At 37.7% G+C, this 21,484-nt stretch overlaps 1 pseudogene; it reads left to right on the top strand.

The window, feature by feature from the left end:
- Positions 1 to 10,644, top strand: part of LOC149163120 (RNA polymerase II C-terminal domain phosphatase-like 3) — a 74,700-nt pseudogene extending 64,056 nt beyond the window's left edge.
- Positions 10,645 to 21,484: the final 10,840 nt, after the last annotated feature.

Raw genomic sequence — 21,484 nt, forward strand, 5'->3', positions numbered from 1 at the left:
AAGAGATATGGGACAAAATCGTTCAGAGCTACGAAGGAGACTCTCAGGTAAAACGTGGTAAGCTTCAAACTCTCAAAATTCAGTATGAAACTCTTAAGATGCATAGTGATGATAGTATAGCTAGTTACTTCTTACGTATAGATGAGGTTGTTAATTGTATGAAGAATTTGGGTGAAAAAATAAAGGAAGTTACCTTAGTTGAGAAAACTTGAGATCCTTTTCTACTAAATTTGAATCAAAAGTGTCTGCCATAGAAGAAAAATAGGATCTGTAGAATATCACTATGACACAGCTTCACGGAATCCTAACTACTTTTGAGATGAGAAAAGGAGGTCCATCAGATATGAGAGAAGCCGCATTTAAAGCTTCAGCAAAAGGAAAATAAAAGGAAGAACACAATGAATCAAGACACATTTCAGAAGAAGAAGATGAGGTAAATTTTGTCAAGAAGCTTCAACGGGGTTCTGGAAGGTTCAGAGGTAAGCTACCTTTCAAATGCTTTGCTTGTGGTAGAGTTGGTCATTATGCTGCCAGATGTCCTCATAAAGATAAATATGAAAAAGGAAAGGAATATGCAAAAGGGAATAGGAAACAAGTTGTGAATAGAAGGAGTTACTATACTCATGAAGATAGCGATGGTTTATCTAATAGTGATGAAGATGAAACTGGTCAAGATTACAGACTTCTCATGGCTTATGATAGCAATGATTTTTGGGATAGTTTAGAAGAGGATAGTGATGGTTTATCTAATAGTGATGATTATAGACTTCTCATGGCTTATGACAATGATGATTTTTGGGATGCTTTAGAAGAGGAAAACTTTCATGAAGAAATCTCTAAACTCAAAATCTATTTAGAAGAAAAGAATATGATCATAGATACCTTGACATACCAACTTGCTGAAAAAGAAAAACACAATGAAAAACTAGAATGTGAAATTGTGGGTCTAAGAAAAGATCTTGAGAAAACAAAATCTCTCAATCTTAGATTTGCTAAAGGAACAGAAACTTTAAATTAAATTATCAAAGTTTAGCATTCTCCTCTAATAAGGACAGATCTTGGATACACTGAAGAAGCATCTCAATCACAGAAGTCATGAACCTCCACCAAAAGCTATCTTGATGCAACAAAGACCAGTGAAAAATATGACAATCATCAGAAAAGGCATAAAGCTGATCACCAGGTAAATCATACTCAATTTTCTCCAAGGATGAATATCAATAGAAGCCACAACCAACCTCAGGAAAATCATACTCAATTTTCTCCAAAGATGAATATCAATAGAAACTACAATCAACAGGTAAATAGATTCGATAGTCGCAGAAACTTCTTTAATGGGAAATGTTTTTCATGTCATAATTTTGGGCACAAAGCTACTCAATGCGTTGCTTACAAAACCATCATGACTAGAGAAGCATGAAATCAAAGGAATGTAACAGGGATCAAGAGAAGTTCCTATAATAACGTTTCTCCTCTTGAAAATGAAATAGAATGCTCAATTTGTAACAACTTTGGTCATGAAAAATCTGAATGCAGGAGCAAATTTCGGCAAACACCTCAAAAGGAGAAAACGCCATTAAATCCCAAGATATGGAGAAGGAAAGAATCTCAAACAGAAAGATGTGGTATATCCTTGTATGCATAAGGACAAGAAAATCAATGGTACATCGACTGTGGATGCTCCGAACATATGACATGTGACAAAGATAAACTTCACTCATATAATGCCTTAGAAAAGAAAAAGAATGTCTCATTTGGAAATGACTCTCTAGCTATCATAAAAGGTAAAGGTTTTGTTTTCTTGAAACAAAGGGTTAAAGCTGGAAATGTTATGTATGTATATGGTTTAAAGCATAACCTGTTGAGTGTAAGTCAAATGTGTGATCAAGGAAATGAAGTGTTGTTTTGATCAAATGGATGTGTTTTTCGTGAGCTTGATACAGGAGAGACCATGATCAAAGGTACAAGAACTCCAAACAGCTTATACATACTCAAATGAGGACAACAATAATGCTATATATGAAAAAATGACGAAAACTGGCTGTGGCATAGAAGATTTGGACATCTAAGCTTTTCTCGAATAAGAAAAGAATGCAGACTCAAGGTTGTTCGTGATCTTCCAGATATCAGCATCCCATAAAATACAATATGCAAACCATGTCAAATCAGTAAGAAAACCAGAGTTCACTTCATGGAAAAAGAAGGGTCAACTAGTAAGCCTCTTGAACTTGTCCATACTGATTTATGTGGGCCAACAAGGAAAAAGTCACCTCGTGGAGAAGAATACTTTATTTTGTTCATTGATGATTTTTCCAGAATGTGTTGGATAGGTATTCTAAAGCATAAAGATGAAGCATTTGAAAAGTTCCAAGCCTTCAAAGCTTTGGTTGAAAATGAATCAGATCGAAAAATCAAATGCCTCAGATTTGATCGAGGAGGGGAATTTATATCAGATGAATTCTTTGACTTTTGTGAACAACATGGAATAAAAAGGGAATTATCCAATGCAAGAACACCTCAACAAAATGGTGTAGTAGAAAGGATGAACAGAACAATTCAATAAGTAGCTCGAGCCATGCAAGATGAATCTGGAACTCCTGCAACCTTCTGGGGTGAAGTTGCATTCGCTGCCGTGACTATTCTCAACAAAGCAAATGTTCGGGTAAATAGCACTTAAACTCCACATGAACTTTGGTATTGTAAGACTCCTATTGTAAAATACTTTAAAGTTTTTGGAAGAAAATGTTTTATCAAAAGGACTGATGAAAAACTTGGTAAGTTTGAACCTAGAGCAGATGAAAGGATTCTTCTTTGTTATTCTTCCAGAAGTAAAAGATATAAATGTTATAATAAAAGACTTGGGAAAATTGTTGAAAGCATTGATGTTGTAGTTGATGAAGCATGCAGAAATCCAAAACAGATAAAATCAACTGAAGATTATGACAATGGGGAAGATGGGGATTACTTTCCCACATCAAATCAAAATTATATTGAAGAAGAAACCAATGAAGCACCAGAAGAAGATATAATAGTAGAAGAAAAGACTCCGTCCAGGTATGTTTATAAAAATCATACAAAAACTCAAATTTTAGGAGAAAGGGAGGCTGGTGTATAGACAAGAAGAACTATTATAGGGACCTCAAGCTATCTAGCATTGTTATCCTCTACCGAACCTCAAAATGTAAATGAAGCATGCAAAGATGAATTTTGGGTCAAGGCCATGGATGAAGAACATGAGAAAATTGAAAAGAATGACACTTGGGAATTAGTTCCTAGACCTCATGATAAAAATAGTGTAGGAACTAAATGGATATTCATGGACAAGCTAAATGAAAATGGAGAAGTCATTAGAAACAAGGCCAGACTTGTTTGTAAAGGGTATGATCAACAAGAAGGTATAGATTTTGAAGAAACTTTTGCACCTGTTGCCATACTTGAAGCCATAAGAATGTTTCTTGCTCTTTCCATTTTTCAGAAATTCAAAGTATACCAAATGGATGTAAAATCAGCCTTCCTTAATGGATATTTAGAAGAAGAAGTTTATATTGAACAACCAAAAGGATTCATTCTTGGAAATGATGCAAAACTTGTATGCAGACTCAAAAAGGCTCTCTATGGTCTGAAACAAGCTCCAATGGCTTGGTATTACCGCCTTGACAAATATCTACACCAACAAGGTTTTACAAAAGGTTTTGTAGATAGCAATTTATATACAAGGACTGAAAATGATAAATTGATAATTATTATTGTTTATGTTGATGATATCATTTTTGGTAGCAATGAAGAATCCCTAAGTTAGAATTTTGCTTCAATAATGCAGAAAGAATTTGAAATGTCCTTGATTGGTGAACTTACCTATTTTCTTGGTCTACAAGTTCAGCAAACTAAAGATGGTAGTTTTCTCTCACAAACCAAATATCTCAAGCAGATCTTGAGAAAGTACAAAATGAAAGATTCTAAACCTATATGTACTCCAATGGTAACAGGATGCAGTCTCAGCTCAAATGATGAATCAGCAATATTACATCAACCAACTTACAGATCCATGATTGGCAGTCTGCTTTATCTAACAGGTACCTAACCTGACATCATGCATGCAATAGGAATAGTTGGAAGATTCCAATCAAATCCAAAGGAATCACACCTTCAAGTAGTCAAAATAATTTTCAAATATATTCAAGGAACTCAGGACTTTGGACTATGGTATCCTAGAGATGCAGATCTTACTCTTCATGCATATACAGATTCAGATTGAGTAGGAAGTGTTGATGATAGAAAAAGAACTAGTGGTGGTGCATTCTATATGGGTTCCAAGTTAGTGTCTTGGTTCAGCAAGAAACAAAGTTCAATTGCTTTATCTACAACTGAAGCAGAATATGTGGCTTCTTTATCTTGCTGCACACAACTACTTTGGATGATGCAAAATTTGCAAGACATTCAGATCACATGTACTCCACCCATCTCCATTCTATGTGATAATACAAGTGCCATCAGTATTTCAAAGAATCCAGTCATGCACTCCAAGACCAATCACATACCCATCAAGTACCATTTTCTACAAGAACAAGTGCTTGAACAAAAGTTCAAATTGGAGTATGTCCCCTCCAAAGAACAGGTTGTTGATATATTCACTAAACCACTACCCGGAGAAACATTTGAATATCTCATACAAAAGCCGGGAGTATTTGCTGCAACATCCTGTTGTTATATCTAGTTTTTCAGAGGAAGGTTATTATATACGGGTTTCATGAAGTATAGTCACGTATACACGCGGGTTTCTGTGGCTAAAGAAGCGTATATTTTTTTCTGATAGGAAAAACAGTGGGTTAGACTCTGATATGGGTGTTCTGTCTGATGTTGATGATTACAGTCTAACGATATGCTTTGTTCATTAATTTTTATCTGACTGAAAAAGATGCCTTGATTAATGACTTGTTAACAATGCACAAGTAGCAATGGTTCAGGGGGAGCATTAGCCTTCACACACATTTTGCATTGTTGGCATTATGGTTGCTGAGTCCAGCTATGACTACAAATATTTATACCATTTGTTGCTTAAGTCATGTAAAATTCTAGGGTGTGATATGACTTCTCATACATTTGAATGAGTCCTATTGGAAAAATGATGTAATTTGTATCCCCACTTTGCATGGGATGGATGATGTAATATTTATTGTATTTCTGTCATGTATAAACAATTGGTATATCCCCACTTGGTTGGGTGGATGAGTCAAATTTGGTATATCCCCACTTGATTGGGAGATTGATGTATGTATGAGTCATTGGTGATAGGAAGGTCAAACTCACATAGTTGAGTTATAGAGTCATGTTATTCTTTTGGAAAATATTTTTGCAGACTCTGCATGTGCTCAGGGGGAGCATGGATGGTTAGTGCATCACAACATGTACAATGATATCAGAACATGCACAAAGAGGGAGTTTAATTAGAGAATTTAGCATGTGCCTAGGGGGAGCATGATCATATTCAATTGTTTAGATATGAAGAGTATCCTAGTTTTCCCTTTTCCCTTGATGTCAAAGGGGGAGAGAATTTTGGTGTTGCTTGTTATCTCTAACAGTTTCTACAGCTTGCAGAAATCAACACCATCATGGTTGCCATCAAGTCCAAAGGGGGAGATTGTTGGCATTATGATACAAGTGTTTTCCTTGATGGCAACTCACTCACAGGTCAATTTAGTTTTGGTAAAAGGAAACTCACAATACAAAAGGTATATTTAGAGGTTACAGGGCAATGGTACAGAAGAATAGGAAGATGGAACTAAGGTATATTGATTAGAATAAAGAAGTTGAAGGAAGAAGATGACATAAGAGAAGTTTAAGAGATACATGCAGGTTCACTTAGTCCAAGCAGCATATACACGCAGGTACTCAGAACAGAAAAGGCGTATAACGTACACACGCACTCCCACAGAAGGCAAAGCGCGTACATGTTGAAAACCATGGTTTTGGTCTGAATTATTTGGTCCAAGGTATCTTTGGACCATGATATTGACCCTAGGTATTTAGTCTGAGGTATTTGATCTGTGGTATTTGATCCAAGGTATTGGTCCTAAGTGGATTCGGTCCATGGTATTGAGAAAGGCCAAAAACTATATAAAGAAGAGAGGATCATAAGGCCAGGTGTGCAAGTGAATAAGATTCTAAGGAATACTTCTATCTGAAGTATATTTTATGTTGCAGGGTTATGTTTGGGACTAGATCTGAAATATTTATGTGCACCTTGAGTTGAATATTCGATCAGGGTCATGAGACCTGAAATGACTTATTCTTCAATGATCTGATATCAGTTGAGGCTAGATCTGATGTTTTGCGTCTGTTTTATTCATTATCTATCATGATCTGGGTTTGTCTGAAGTCTAGAATTGCAGCAAAGTTCTGAGTCAATATTTGCAGATTTGTACGCAGGTTTGTCTCGGCAAAAGAGCGTATACACGCAGGTTCTATTCTTTCAAGTAGCATATACAAAAGAAAGGCTTGATGTTCAGAGATGACTGATCTATCAAATCAGTATTGCTGATTTATTGCTGCTGCTATTTTACTGTTGTCTGTCAATGAAGTCTTCTTAGATCTGAATGTAAATCTAAATGCATAAGGAGGTTGATATTTGATTGATTGTATAAGTGAGAAGAAGTGTTTTTTGTTGCCTACCTATGTAAAGTTCTGTAAGTTGACAGTAGATGTTCAGTACACTGCTAGTTGGTACAGTTTGTGATTCAGAGATTTTATGATTCAGAATCTTTAGAGGTATACGCAGGTTGGGCTGAAGGAAGTAGCGTATACACGCAGGTTTTCTTCATTGAAGTAGCGTATATAGTCTGACACATGAATTTTTGAGGTTTTAGTTGGTTCTGAATGTTGATACAGGTTTCTGGGTTCAGCACAGTGTTCTAATGACAGTGATCTGATTGTTTTATATTAACTGCATGTTGGTTGATGAAGTTTGAGTTTCTAAATTTCTGATGGGTTATTGATGAGTCAAGGTCTTCATATGTCTTGATATGTGCCAGGAGCATCCAGTCTAAAAATTCATGAAACCTGGTCCCTGGTAGAAGAGTGGATTTTTCTCCAGGCTGGAACCTACGTACTAGTAAACATATTGGCTAGTACAAGAGCTATAGGGTTGTAGCTCGCTTCCAGTAGAAGCTGGAGAAAAAGAGAAGTTTGTAACCTTCTGTAGGTAGAATCCTGCATACTCGTATGAGTCTGCACCAATACCAGATTGTAAACAGATTTTCTTATTATTAAAAGAAGATAGAGATGATAGCAGCAGGTGGTTTTCACCCACATTGGGTTTCCACCTTAAATCTTGGTGTCCATGTGTGTTGCTTATGTGTAATGGTTTATTATGTTTATACTGCACATGGTTACTGTTTAATGATTGATGAAGTACTGATGCACTAATTAAAGATCAACATATGATGAATTAACTGAATCACAAGTTTACTGCATAAACATTGGTTGCCTTAAAGACAATTGCGTGTACACGCTACTTCCCCTCTCTAAAGTACAGCGTATATAAATCTGATTATGAAAAAGAAAAATTCTTGATCTGATAATATTGATTCACCGCCCCTCTCATTATTATTTCCAACAGTTAGGATCTAGAGATATTGGGGTTGTCTTGGTTTTTGAAATTGATATTTTTCAGGATGTAAATGAATATGAAATAAGAAAATCAAGTGGGTACATTTGGTCATATACATTGGAAGGGGGTGTAAAATTAGAAAAAAAAATTCAAAGAAAGCATGACATATCTCTGAATAGGTTACATCCCCATTTCCACCCTCATATAAAATTGGAATTAAGTATGTTCAAATAGAAGGTGAGACAGTAGTACTAATGAAGGAAATGAAAATGAATTGGATTCCATACATTCCATTCAAAGACATGTAGTTATAGGAGTGTATCTCTACTACCTTTTAGTGTTTATTTTCTTTTTGAAATTTCATGTACACATATTTTAGTGTTGAATATTATCACTTGAAACTACAGGCTTAGTTCAGTTGAGCACTTGAAAACTCAAATATTTACTTTGTAGTGTACACAATGAAGGTGAGTGTAAGAAAAATATTGAAATCATACAAATTGTTTTTTCCAACCATTCAATATTGAGTCATGCATTACTCTAACATCAGGACCAGCTTGGTTTGACACTAAACCATCTCTCCCACTTGTATAGTAACTAATTAGCGTGGGGGTGATGTATCAAAACACTTATTGTGTGCATATGTGTAAAGTTATATTGAATCTAGAGGGTGCATTCATCACTTAGAATTATAGATCGGTCAATGAATGGATCAATAATGGAAAACCAAATCAACATTGATTGAGGAAAGAAGAGGAGAAATTCATCTTCCCAAGTGGAGGTACAATTTGCATTATTTATAGGTATGTTCTGTGTTATCTGACATTCACATTCGTCTTTTGTTATGCACACTAAAATTCTAAGTAATATTGGATGAAGATTCAAAGTTTGTTGATTCTCTTAGTTTTGCTTAAATTTGTTTACTTAAGGTATCTGCAGTTTCCACATGTGATGCCCATATCTTCTAATTTTTTAAATATTTTCTGGAAATATCTTTAGTGGCTGTGAACATTTATCAGATTTAGATAAAGAAAGTCTTGGAAATTATTAGTGTCTTTAATATATTTATTATTTCATAGGCATACAAAGCATGTACACTCGGTTTTCTGAGATACAAGTGGAGAATATTTTGCAATTGTAAGTGAGAATTATGTTAGGGTGTGGTATTTTCATTAGGGAAAAGGTGGTAAATATGTACATGAACTAAGCTCTAGTGGAAATAAATTCCATTCATGTGGCTTTCATCCAAGCTATCCAAAAAATTTGGTAATTGGATGCCATCTAGTAGTCACATTCGGTATTTGACTTCAAAACTATTACTTATTTAATATGTGCTTTTTCCCTTGTAAGAGTTGGTAGCTTTCGGTAATTGGATGCTATTAGGTTAGTCACATTCAGTATTTGACTTCAAAACTATTACTTATTTAATATGGGTTTTTTCCTTGTAAGAGTTGGTAATGATAGACATTGTGATTGAGATATGTGATTTGTTGATCTTTATTATGTTTGATTGCAGTCATTGGAGCTATAAAATATAAAAGATAATAGGAGTATGACCCTTCTTGCACACGATATCAAAGCAAGAATTGAAGAAAGAGGATAATAATAACACTGGAGCGACAAATAGAAAAAGAGAGAAAGAAGAGAACTAGTCTAGTGATACCCTTAAAGCCAATATCCTGCATGAGACACACACATACAGACTAATGGTCAAGCCTTTAGAGTTGGTGAATTCATATACAATGCCTAGGAAACACAATGATAATGTTTTTAAGTGACTAAACACTATTTCATTTGTAAATTCTAGTCCAACCAATATTAAGCTAGAAACTCATAATGTAATACTTGAAATTTCATATAATATAATTTATGTGGTTGAATTTATTTATAGTTGTACTTGATATTATTTAGTGTTGTAATTAACATATGTAATTTTGTGTTTTCATATATGAACATGCACATTGTATGACATTTTTTCTAAAATTTAGTCACAAAATAATACTAATTAATTTATGTTGATTAATAATGAACATATACCCCGGATGCGGGTGGTTGTTAGTTATAAATGGCTCATGGCTTGTCAGCAGGGCATGTGTCCGCCCGGACAAGCCACGTACACAAGGAGGACTCGCCCACATCATTACAGCATGCAGCATTTAAGGAGAAGGGACATGGCTCTCAGCAGAAGCATCCCCTCGACATTTACTGCTTGCCTTGAGAACCGGAACATGGCGCTTCAAAGCCAGAGGTTCTCGGACATTCTCCTGCATTTCTCGTTTGTTCCTGCTCTGGTCTTGAAGGAGGTGGCGGAGGCTCACTGTTTCGGCTCCCATTCTGGTTCTGAGAGCAACTGTGATGGTTTAGAGGCCATAGATTTGGGCAATTTGGGGGCATACCCGCAGTCTGGTCAAGAGTTTGGGAGCTTGGCGGTGTTGCATACCTGCTACCCGCAGTCTCGTTTGAGGATTGGGAGTCTGGTTCAGAGCGACAATTCGCGTGAGCATACTTGCCACCCGCACATTACCATCATGCAGCGAGAACGCCAAAGAGGAATCAGTCGGCGTGGTAGTTACAGTGGCAGAGCCCCGTCTCAGAGGAATGCCCCTTCTCCCTCCTCCTCAATTGAAGTTTCTTCTGAGCGCAGAAGAACCAGGGGAAGGCCTCCGGGCAGAGGAAGAGCGGCGGATTTTCAAGAGCGAATGGAATGCGGGCACTCTGAGCACCCAATGGTAAGATACCGCATTCCATGCACTTTGTCCAATTCCACCTTCTTTGTCACAGTTTCGGTGGAGCACTGCAGCAATCCTTGGGGTGAAGATGAAGCTCCTCGCGCCAGCCCTCCGCGGATTCCTGGGATAGCACCCACAGTTGACATGCAACTTCCCGCCATTGACATTCTACGCCCTATTCAAGACAGCCTCTCCCCAGATCCTGGAGCAGGCCCGAGCGAACCTGTGCAGTGCAACGCTGGCAAGGCCATCCACCAGCCTCCCCGTTGCAAGAAGGAGGACGACCCGCAAACCACTGATGATGAATAGTACGCCCAGCTCGCGCTGCAGGTTTCTCAGCAAGGAATTTTCTCTCTATCTGCTCCTTATGCTATCTTATTTGTGTCTGCACTTTGTCACTATGTATCTCTGTCATTCTCTGTCACAGTTTCGGTTATCTACAGTTGTTTCAGACTCCATGTGTTTCTGTTGTTTCAGTCCCCATGTACTTCAGTCCATGTGTCGGCTTCATGAATGTCGCTCTGGTTTTGATCTTTTGTAATCCTGGAAATGCATACTCCTGAGTCTACTGTCTATCCTACAACAGGTTTTATGGAGCCTCAGCTCTGTTGTAATACTGCTGATGTAATTTTTGTTCTTGCTTTAATATAATAGCTCAGTCTTATTTAGAAAAAAAAAATAATGAACATATAAAATCAATCTAAAACTACTAAATTAGTATTTTATATTCACTAATGATGAACACAAATAAAATGAATATACAACGACTAAATTAGTCATTTATAATTATTATTAAAGAAAGTAAATGAAATGAATATAAACTACTAAATTAGTCGTTTGTATGATGAACATGAAACTACTAAAAAAAGATAAATGACTACAGTAAATGATAAATTTGTGATTACAAATGATGACTAAATTTTGCATATATACGACTATTAGTAGCTAATTTACAGTATCTTATAACATGACCAAAATTTAGTCATATTTATTTGGTCATTAATTGGTTTCAAACGATGACTAAAATTTGAATATATATATATATATATATATATATATGACTATTAGTAGCTAATTTACAGTATATTATAATGCAACCAACATTTTAGTCATATTTCTTTGGTCATTAATTGGTTTTCTCAGGTGATCATGTAGTAGTACATTTTGTTGTGTATTTTGTCATTAATTGTGGCAATTAATGACAACATTTATGACTAAATATATTACTAAATGATCAAATTTAGACAACCAATTAATAACCAAGCTAAATATGACTAAAAGTTAGTCGCATTATAAGATATTGTAAATTAGCTACTATTGGTCACTCACTGAAAAATTATCGTTTATATGCAAATTTTAGTCATTTCTTTAGTAACTAATTAGCTATTTTGTACTAGTGGTAACTAATAACTGAAAGATAGGCATGATTAGAGTTTTTTTTTTAAACGAATTTGCTTTCCTAATCTTCAGTTTCAATTATTGAATTTCTAAACTCTCTCATTTATTCCCAAGACAAATAAATGTTTTTCTTGTAATAAGGTTGCATCTATTTCCATTTAATAATTTTTAGTCTCTTTCTCCCTTACTTTTTGCTATTGTATAAGATTAGGATCTCCTATCTTTTCCCCTTAGAATAGGCTAAGTGTACCATGCATTTGATTAAGAATTTGATTGTCTAAATCACCTCCACTACTTGGTTCTTATAATTTTAATTGTTTCCACAATACTTATATACATTTCAATCATGATAGTGCATATGAATTCACCTATAGACCCTTTGGACGCACACCTTAACCACTACATAAATTTTTATTCACAACTCACTTGCTTAGGCGTGACATATGGAGCACATATATGTTTTAATACACTAACTCTCATTCTAGATGACGTATTTTTTTACATAAATTTTATTGCAACAAGTGCTCATGAAGGTTTAACTAGGGGTATGTTAACATTATAATGTTTTCTAGGCTTTTGGATCCTTCAATTCAGTTGTTGATGATCCAGCCCCATCAATCGATGGTCCTACCATCCATGTAGGGGTTGGACAGGTTGGCACCTTCTACGCCCTACATCTCATCTCAGGATGGACGATGTAGATTGATCGGCAAGGGGTTAGGTTAACTACCCTGCCAAACCCCGCCGACACCACCCCATTTACATTTGTTCGATGACAGCATGGATCTATAATCCCAAGCTTTAAACCTTAATATCACTTTTCTCTTTTTCCACGGTTGCATGTCAACCATTCCACCAACGAACATCTTCATATTTTCTGCAAGAGAGAGGCCATGGCCTTCTCGATGATGATTCATGACTTCTTATTTCAATTTTTCTAGATTTTTTTTGAGTTTTGTATATATTTCGAGTCATATTCTCTTAATGTTATTATATTTTAACCTCTTGGAAATGTAATTCCCAGGGTTACCAAATCTTCCTCCAAGGAGTGTGTTATGGTTCTGGAGGCAATCTTTAATATCCCTTTATGTCCATCACTACAAATGCTTGATGAGTTTGTCGGCTGAGCCTTGAGGTAAACTCCCAGGTTCATTTTGCCACAATTTGGCTTGTTTTTACATTTAACTTTCCACTGTCTAATTTAATTTTCTTCTTGCAGAGCGTACACAGGGTATCACACTAGGTCATTCACCATTGCAGGTAAAGCCTTGATTACTGTGTTTTAATATTTCGTTTTCAATATAATTTACAAGGTTTTTTTTGTTTTTTGTAAGTAAGTAGGAATTGCATTATATTATCAAAATTGATGAGTACAATCATTTGTAAGTGTGAATGGTCGATCAAATTCCAGCCCCAACCATAAAAAGAAATGGATTTTTTGGGCTTTCCACCCTTACAAGACATATAATTCATCCTGGTTTGTATGATTTTAGAAATCATATGATCATATAGGCGTTTGATAAAATGGGTGATAAATTTGGTAGGGCCATGGACTGTAACAAAATTGACAACAGTGGTTGTCTAAGCCTAGTGCTCCTTACCTTTATCAACTACATGTTTTTTGACAGATTGTAGCCAAAACCAAAAAAGACTAGCCTAAAGGCAACAAAGCCGAGACCAAAAGGAGTCAGCATTCATCATACCATTAGCTCAAGGGGTCTTCTTCCAGCAAGATCAGCTTCTCAAGAGTACCACCAGTAGGGGCATTCGTGGATGTAGGGTGACTGGTTGAAGCGTCCTCAATATCTCACTTAAGGGTCGACATTCTGTCTCCTCCTGCCTACATTATTGTCATTCTCCTCTTGAGAAAACCATAATTTGGAGAGTATTTGGTGACAAAGCATCTGTGGTAGACTGAATCCATGTAAACTGTGAAATTATCATTGAGCATGTCCAACTTGGCTTCCAAGGTTTTAGTGGACTCACTATTCTCCCGCAAAACCAAAACCATAATAGTTTTTAACTTCCACGAGAGCTCTATTATTCAATTGTAGAGATTTTCCCTAGCCTTGGTGAAGCCAGGGTCATGAATCCATGAGAATTGAGCATCAATATCCGTATTGTTGATTTGATGGTGAATTTCCCTAGCTTGGTTTTCTACCTCTTGGATGCGCTCTTGGGCCTCTTGGGTTACAGAGCTATTGTAGTTGAGGGAGGGTTGCCTTGCAACTACTTCAACACACATTCGCAGCTGTATGTTGGCCTAATTCCAGCGATCCTTGTTCATGCCTCTGTGTCCTCTGGGGGAGGGAGCAAAGATTTTCTAAGAGGGCACACTTTTGGGTGAGGTGATGGGGGTATTGTTGGCAAGGTGAAGAGAAAAGGCTTGGAAGGAATTAACTAAGGGGGCTCGTATGCGGTGAGAGTGATGATCAGGAGCGTCGGGTCAGGGGTATTCATAGGTGAGCTGAGCGATGAGGATGTCGAGGAGGAAGGTGGTGATAATAATTCCATTAATGTTAGTGAGAGACAAGTACATTGCCTCCATAGCAGTGCAGGGGATATGAATGGTGCTCGAGTTGGACGGGTGGTGGTCGAAGATCAGAGGCATGATAGGGATCTTAAGTCTCATGGGTTAATAATTGGAATTGATGCGAGGGGCGAAGTTCATGATAACGGTTTAAAGAGAATGTATCGGTTGAGCCTGTGAGATCTCTTGTCCTGTGACAGAGTAATGATGAGTGTGAACTTCATTTTCCTTGGCATTTATAGCCTCACAATCCCAATTGTGGGGACCTTCCCTGAGATCCCTCCATGCAAGGGATCGTAACCTATCACTGCTAGGTGTACCCTCATTAGATAGACTATCCACTAAGCCATTGACTTTCCTTCTAACCACCTGGAAGTGGAGCCCATTGAGTTCGTTGATGTGTTGGTTGATGCAGTGAAGTGTTTTGGTTAAGCGTTATTTATCCATTACCCTGCTTACTGTGGTGTCGTGCTGGAGTTTGTGGGCAGCCATAGTTGCCAGCATCTAGTCTCGTTCAATGATCAAGGGGCCGAAGTTGTAATAGCCCATGGTTAAAAGTTCATGTAATAAAATTTAATAAAGGAAAAATAAGACAACGATTAATGGACACTTATTCCAAGCTGAATGTTGGGAAAATATATCCTAGTGGGTATCACTTGATGTGTTTATGGCTAAGGGAAATTGAAAAAGGCAATTGCTAAGGAGTTAAAACGGAAAAAATGTATTTTGGGACATTTATTTATGAAAATAGAGGAAAATAGGAGAAAAAGAAGGTGAAAGGTCACAGGTTACATGTGAGGAGGAAATTGAAGAAAAATAATGGAAAATGAAGAAAATAGAGGCTTGATTGATAAAAAGGCTTATGAGGATCAATTTATAACCTTTGGTCAATTCAATTTTGGAGCTCTCTCATTATTCTCTCTCTCTCACTCTTGGAGCATTCTAGCTTTGGAGAACCGAAGGGAAAAGCAAGCAAAGGAAGGACAAGGAAAAGAAAGGAAAGCAAAGAGAAAGAAAGGAAGATTAGGATCAAGAAACTTAAATGGGAATACTTGCAGGTTGTTATCACTCAGGTTGTCCCTAAAGCTCCTTAAAGGGATACGGCCGAGGTAACCACAAACCAATCTTTGGACTGCAGGTGCTAGCCCACCTGCAATCAGAGAGGGCTCTCTCTTAATGATTTAGCTTTGTTGATGATGTTTTAGGCTAGTTATTAAGTTCAAGGGGTTTTGGTGGGAAGGATGAAGCTTTCAAGTAGAGAGGTAATGCATATTATGATAAGTTCAAACCATTGGGCATGGAGTCATGGAGTAGGACTACTGGTGCATTTTCTTGGTCACAAGAGGAATATGGAGCAAGATAGCTACACATGAAACAACTTTCAAGCTAAATGGAGATGGATTGAAGGCTAAGGAAAGAGAGGCAATTAAGAATCTCTCTTTCAGCTTAACAAAGGGAAGATGAATGAGCTCTATCTAGGAGCAATAAATAATCCCTAGATAACTGTCAAACATGGGTGAATTAGGAGAAATATGAGCCAAAGGGAATTCATATTCATTACCAATTCAGAGGAAAACATAAAGAAACAGCAGAAATTGAGCATAGAGTGCAATCAAGCAATTTCTAAGCTAATCTTTTAATCTGCTATTTAGATTGGCAACATATGTATGATATGAGCATATATCAATGGAAAACAGAGGTAGAAATCACTTATTGAGTCATGTTGCAGCACAAGAATTCCATATTCATTCTTTAAAACATTAATAACACAGCAGGTAGTCCATCCTCCAAGCTTTTCAGCAGTCTTTGATTAATGAAAACATCAAGTATACAGAGCGAGTCTCTCGTGGAGCAAATCAACCAACCAACCCTTTAATCAATGAATTAGCATGGTTTATATAGGGAAAATATCTAAAAATATCCATTGCAGCAGATCTTACATAGATCTGAAGGAAATGAGTTCTTTAACCTAATCTTGTCGTGGAACTAATGCAAGAAGCTGTCTAAGTGCTGTGCTGGGACAGTCGCCTCAAAAAATGAGTCGAAATCTATTCTTATGGCTCTGTGCAGTTCATTTAGCCATAACTGTGCTTTGGGCTTTGATCCCCTGCTCTTGAGTGGCTTTGGTGTGCATTAACTGTGATCTGAGAGCCCTTAAATGGCTTTACCGCTTTCTTTGACTTTGCTTGGGGGCCTTTAATGTTCGCCCACTTCGATCTGATACTCTTTGATTTAATCAAAGCTTCATCTTTCCTCTGATACTCTTTGACACTTGAATCGGGCCATTTTCTCTCCCTCGACGTGTTTGAAACTGTCAAATCGCCCCTTTTCTGCCCTTTCAAGGCAAGAATGGCTACTGCAAATGATTTCCGTGGCTTCTGGAATGCTACCGGTGCTGGCTGATTTGAATACGAATATAAATGAAGAAATCCTGTCAAAACTATGAACTTTCGGGCCTCTTGGTAGCCGAGCACTATGAAGCTTTCAATTTTGGTCATTTTTTCTTAGCGATGCGTGATTAACGCTAAGCGCTAATCGCGCATCGAAAACTGCCTCAAATTTTCATTATGGGCTCTCTTTGCTGCAATTTGCGCCTTTCGCGCCTTCCTTTAGTGATGGCGTCAGTATGACGTCATCAGAGGGGTCCCAATACGGTAGTGACGTGGCAGGGTGATGTGGCAGTACGGCGGGAATTAACTCGGAGATCGGCAATCGGCGGGGACAGGGGGAAACGGCTTTTTCATATGTGATGCGATGGGAGCGATCGCCGATATCGGGAAAGGCGATAAGGTATGCCGATGTGCGATAATGGGAAATATTGCAGAAATGAATGGATCGCAATGCGATATGCTTTCGGATGCGATAGCAATATCGCATCGGCGGATGAGAGGGGGGCGTATGTATATAGGTAAAATAACCTTGCGACTGTCGATCGCGAAATCGCATTGGCGAAGTGATATCGGGAAGATATATAAGGGGGCGAGACGATGAATGAATGCTACAACCTCCGACAACGATATCATGTCGGAGGAGAGGAAAACTCATCGGAGGAGGGTTAATGTGATCAGAAAAGGCCTTTTAAAGCTTTGGAAGGGTTCTTGATGCATCGGAATGAGTCTGATAGCATTTGAAGGGGGTTTTTGTGTTTTGGAAGGAGTCCAAACACCTTAGGAAGATGGTTTTTTGAGCAAAATGAGGGTTCTTACTATGTTTCAAGTAAACTTAGTAATTCCCAAGCAATTTTTATGGTTATATTTTAACTAGAGGAAGGGACAAGTACATAGGGGAGTTACTAACATAGTTTTAGTAGGGGGAGGGGAGATAGATAGGGAGTTACATAATAAAGTTAGTAGTTAATATGAAATGTGATGAGAGAGCGCTAAGTATGTAAATCTTAGGCTATTAAGGGGGAGAATGACTTGTATAAGAAATATAAGCATCTTTAAGCAAAGTAGATCTTTACTTAGGCAATGATATGGTAAATGACGAAACTTAAGAGACATCAAGCAGATCTTGACCTCTTTGGGGAGGTTAGTGAATGATTTGGGGAATAAGAAGAAGGGGGAGTTAGTCACGCCTCGCTTGAATTCCTCCAAGCAAAATTGCCTTGCGCTTGTGATCTGAATAGATATGACACTTGCAAAGATGAAATGGGTCACAAGCCATGATTTTGCAACCACCAAAACTACCTACCTGGCCTACTTGCCTAACATTTTTTCTTCTTTTTGGTTTGGGTGCACTTAAACTTGTAGACCCTGTTTATCTTCTTTTCTTTTGACTGCCCTCCTATCTACATCTACACTTATTTCATCCAGGGGCTCAGATTAAGCTGTTGAGCACCTTTGTTTCACTACCTATCTACAAATCTACCAAGATTAAGCTGTTTGGACAGATAATTATTCTCTATATTCTACAACAGGAAATTGAAACCTAGGGAGACCAAGATTAAGCTGCTTGGCCCTCCCTTAACTGAAAAACTCATCAAAAATGGATCAACTCATCAAAAATGGAACATAGCAGTGACACTTAGACTAGAACACTCTCATGGGAAATTCTCTAGCCTCTGTAGCAAATATGGAACGTTGCAGCATGCAAAGTATGACATATTTGGCATGTAAAAATGTCGATCATGAAAGATGAATACCTGCTGCAGCAGGAGGCTAACAGTGGCTCCACTTGGGGATGGCTTTTCCTTGTGAAAAGCCAAGAACAGCAGGTCAGACTGCCTTGATCTTCTATTGTTGTTGTGGACTAGAAACACTTCTTCGTTGGCTGCTAAAAACCGGGATCTTGAGATCTGAACAGCACTCTCCTCAACTGAATTACTGTGAACTATATAGCGTCGCCTGCTTTCTTCTGCGTGCTTGATATTACATACATTTTTGCTTGAGACCTGCCTTCTGAAATAGTCTCAAAACATGGATCAAAACTGATGTATTTCGTTTGTTTTTGCTTTGACCAAGGGTGCTGATACGAAACCTAAAAAACGCTCCTCTGTTTTGATACTATTGACTGAAGTGGAAAGCTTGATTGTAGCACTTCTAACTGAATTTGATTTGATATAACAGCGCTGCTTCGTTCCAAGCAATCGGATTGCTTATACAAACATAAAAAGGAAAGCGCTGACATATATACAAATACTAATATACAAATATATACACAGGGGCATTGCATCCCTTAAAAGGGATCTTGATAATGTTTCAACATTCGGCCATTTAAAGGGTCGTCTTCCACTATGCTGTCATCTATAGTTTTGAGAAAAGACGTGTTATTGCCTTGCACAGCACTGATAACAAATGGGCCTTTCCATAGAAAGTCAAATTTTGCATGCTTTCCCTTGTCTTCTCTTCGTGAGTCCCACCTTAGAACTTTGTCGCCAACACAGAAATCCTCAGCCTTGGTCCTTTTGTCAAATGCTTTCTTCAGCCTCTCTTGCACAATTTGAGCTCTGTCATACACTTGCTCTTTGGTTTGCTGAAGATGAATGGTCTGATTGATTCTTCGTTGAATATCATTTGGTTCCGCCTGGATCTCTTGTAATAGCTTGATGATAGGAATACCCAAGGACGATGGAAATCTAGCCTCCATACCATATACTAGCTCATAAGGGCTCATCCCAATGGATCTCTTTGTTGAAAGTCTATCTGCCCAAAGGGCATTTGTGAGATTTTTATGCCAGTTCTTCTTGTTTTCTTCTAAGACCTTCTTGATAATATTAATCAGGCTCTTGTTGGATGACTCGGCTAAGCCATTACCTTAAGGGTAATAAGCTGTAGAGTGGCCTAAGGTGATATGAAATTTATGGCAAAAATTGACCATCCTTTTGGATTTGAAGGCAGCAACGTTGTCAGTGATGATCTTCTCAGGGCAGCCAAATCTAGAAAGGATGTTGCATTCAAGGAATTGGATAATGGTGGTGTCATTACCTTGCCTACATGGGATGGCCTCAATCCACTTGGTGAAATAGTCGGTGGCTATTAGAATCCATTTGTGTTGGCCTGAGGAAGAGGGATGGATTTCTCCAATGAAGTCAAGACCCCATTGTTGAAAAGGCTTTTCGGTTGAGATGGGCTTAAGGGGTAAAGGCAGCAGCTTTCTTTTGCCCTCAAAGATTTGGCATTTGTGGCATGAGGTAGCAAACTTCTTTACATATGCAAACAAAGAGGGCCAATAGAAACCAGCCCTTAAAATTTTATCAGCAGTGGACTTACAATATAGATGTCCTCCATAGTCCCTTGCATGGAATTCTTTCATGACATTGTTAGTTTCATTCATGGTTAAACAATTAAGAAATATGCCTTCATGATTTATCCAAAATAATGCACCATCTAAGACACAAAACTTGGAAGCTTTCATTTTTAAAAATATTTTCTTGGTTTTGGACAACCCTGGAGGAGCACACAGGTTTAACAATATAAAACATATATCAGCATACCATGGGGATTGCAAAAAGGTTTCACTGATCTGTGGAGTCACCAGCTCCTGTTCATTGTCCAGTTGGTTAATGTCTAAGGCTTGAACGTTTGTTTCGGACATCAATTTGGCTAAACCTTGTCCCTTTATGAGCTTGGTTGGTTTTATTTCTATGTCATACTCAAGGATGTTAGCAATCCACTTGCCTCTTTTGCCTTCTAACCCCTCTTGGGTTAATATGTCTTTTACAACAGCATTTGGGACATAGGCAATCACATGTGAATATAAAATGTATACTCGGAAATCTTTGATTGCTTTAACAAGGGCATAGGCATTCTTCTCCATGATTTGGTACTTCAAAGGAGCATCTCTTAAGGCTCGACTGAAAATGCAATTGGCTTTTCAGCTCCTTGATCATCCTTTTGTAAAAGGATAGCAACTATGGTGTGATCAGATGCAAAAGAAAAATGATAAAATCTTTATCAAATTGAGGACTGTAAGGACAGGGGCTTGGGTTAAGGCAGATTTGATACTCTCAAAGGCTTGCTTGGTTTCAAGAGACCATTTTACCTTGGCATCCTTCTTAAGCACGTTGTTTAGCATTCTTATCAGTTCAGCCAAGTTTGGGATGAATCTCCTTAAGAAATTGATCTTTCCAAGGAATGCTTGCAATTCTTTTATGTTTCTGGGATATAGGATTTGTAAAATGGCTTGGATCCTTTCCGGATCTATTCTAATACCATCTTTTGAGATGATATGGCCAAGTAATTTGCCTTCTTCAAGGCCAAAGAGAGACTTCTTTGGATTCAAGGAAATACCATATTTCCTACATGTCATGAATATTTTCCTAAGGTGTTTAAGGTGCTCTTGATCAGATTTGGAGAAGGGGGTTAAGTCATCAAGGTAGACAACTAGGAAATCATGGATTTCCTTGGCAAATGCAATGTCCATTGCCCTTTGAAAGGTTGCACCAGCATTCTTTAGTCCAAAAGGCATTTTAACATACTTGAATGTTCCCCACGGTGTGGTAAAGGCTGTCTTGTCTTGGTCATCCGGGTGAACTAGTATTTGATTGAAACCTGAAAAGCCATCTAGAAAAGAGATTCTAGATGAACCCACTACTCTTTGTAGGATGTGGTCCATTTTTGGCAAGAATTAGTGGTCTTTTAGGGAGACTTGGTTTAAATTTCTTAGATCTACACATAGCCTAATCTCACCTATCTTCTTTCTTGTGGGAACAAGATTGGATACCCATTCAGAAAATCTGATGGGTGCTATGATACCTGCTTCAAACATTCTTTTCACTTC

This window comes from Pinus tabuliformis, chromosome 5_2, assembly GCF_031772625.1.
Source record: "Pinus tabuliformis cultivar Carrire ecotype Pingquan chromosome 5_2, CPIR1, whole genome shotgun sequence".
NCBI lineage: Eukaryota > Viridiplantae > Streptophyta > Pinopsida > Pinales > Pinaceae > Pinus > Pinus tabuliformis.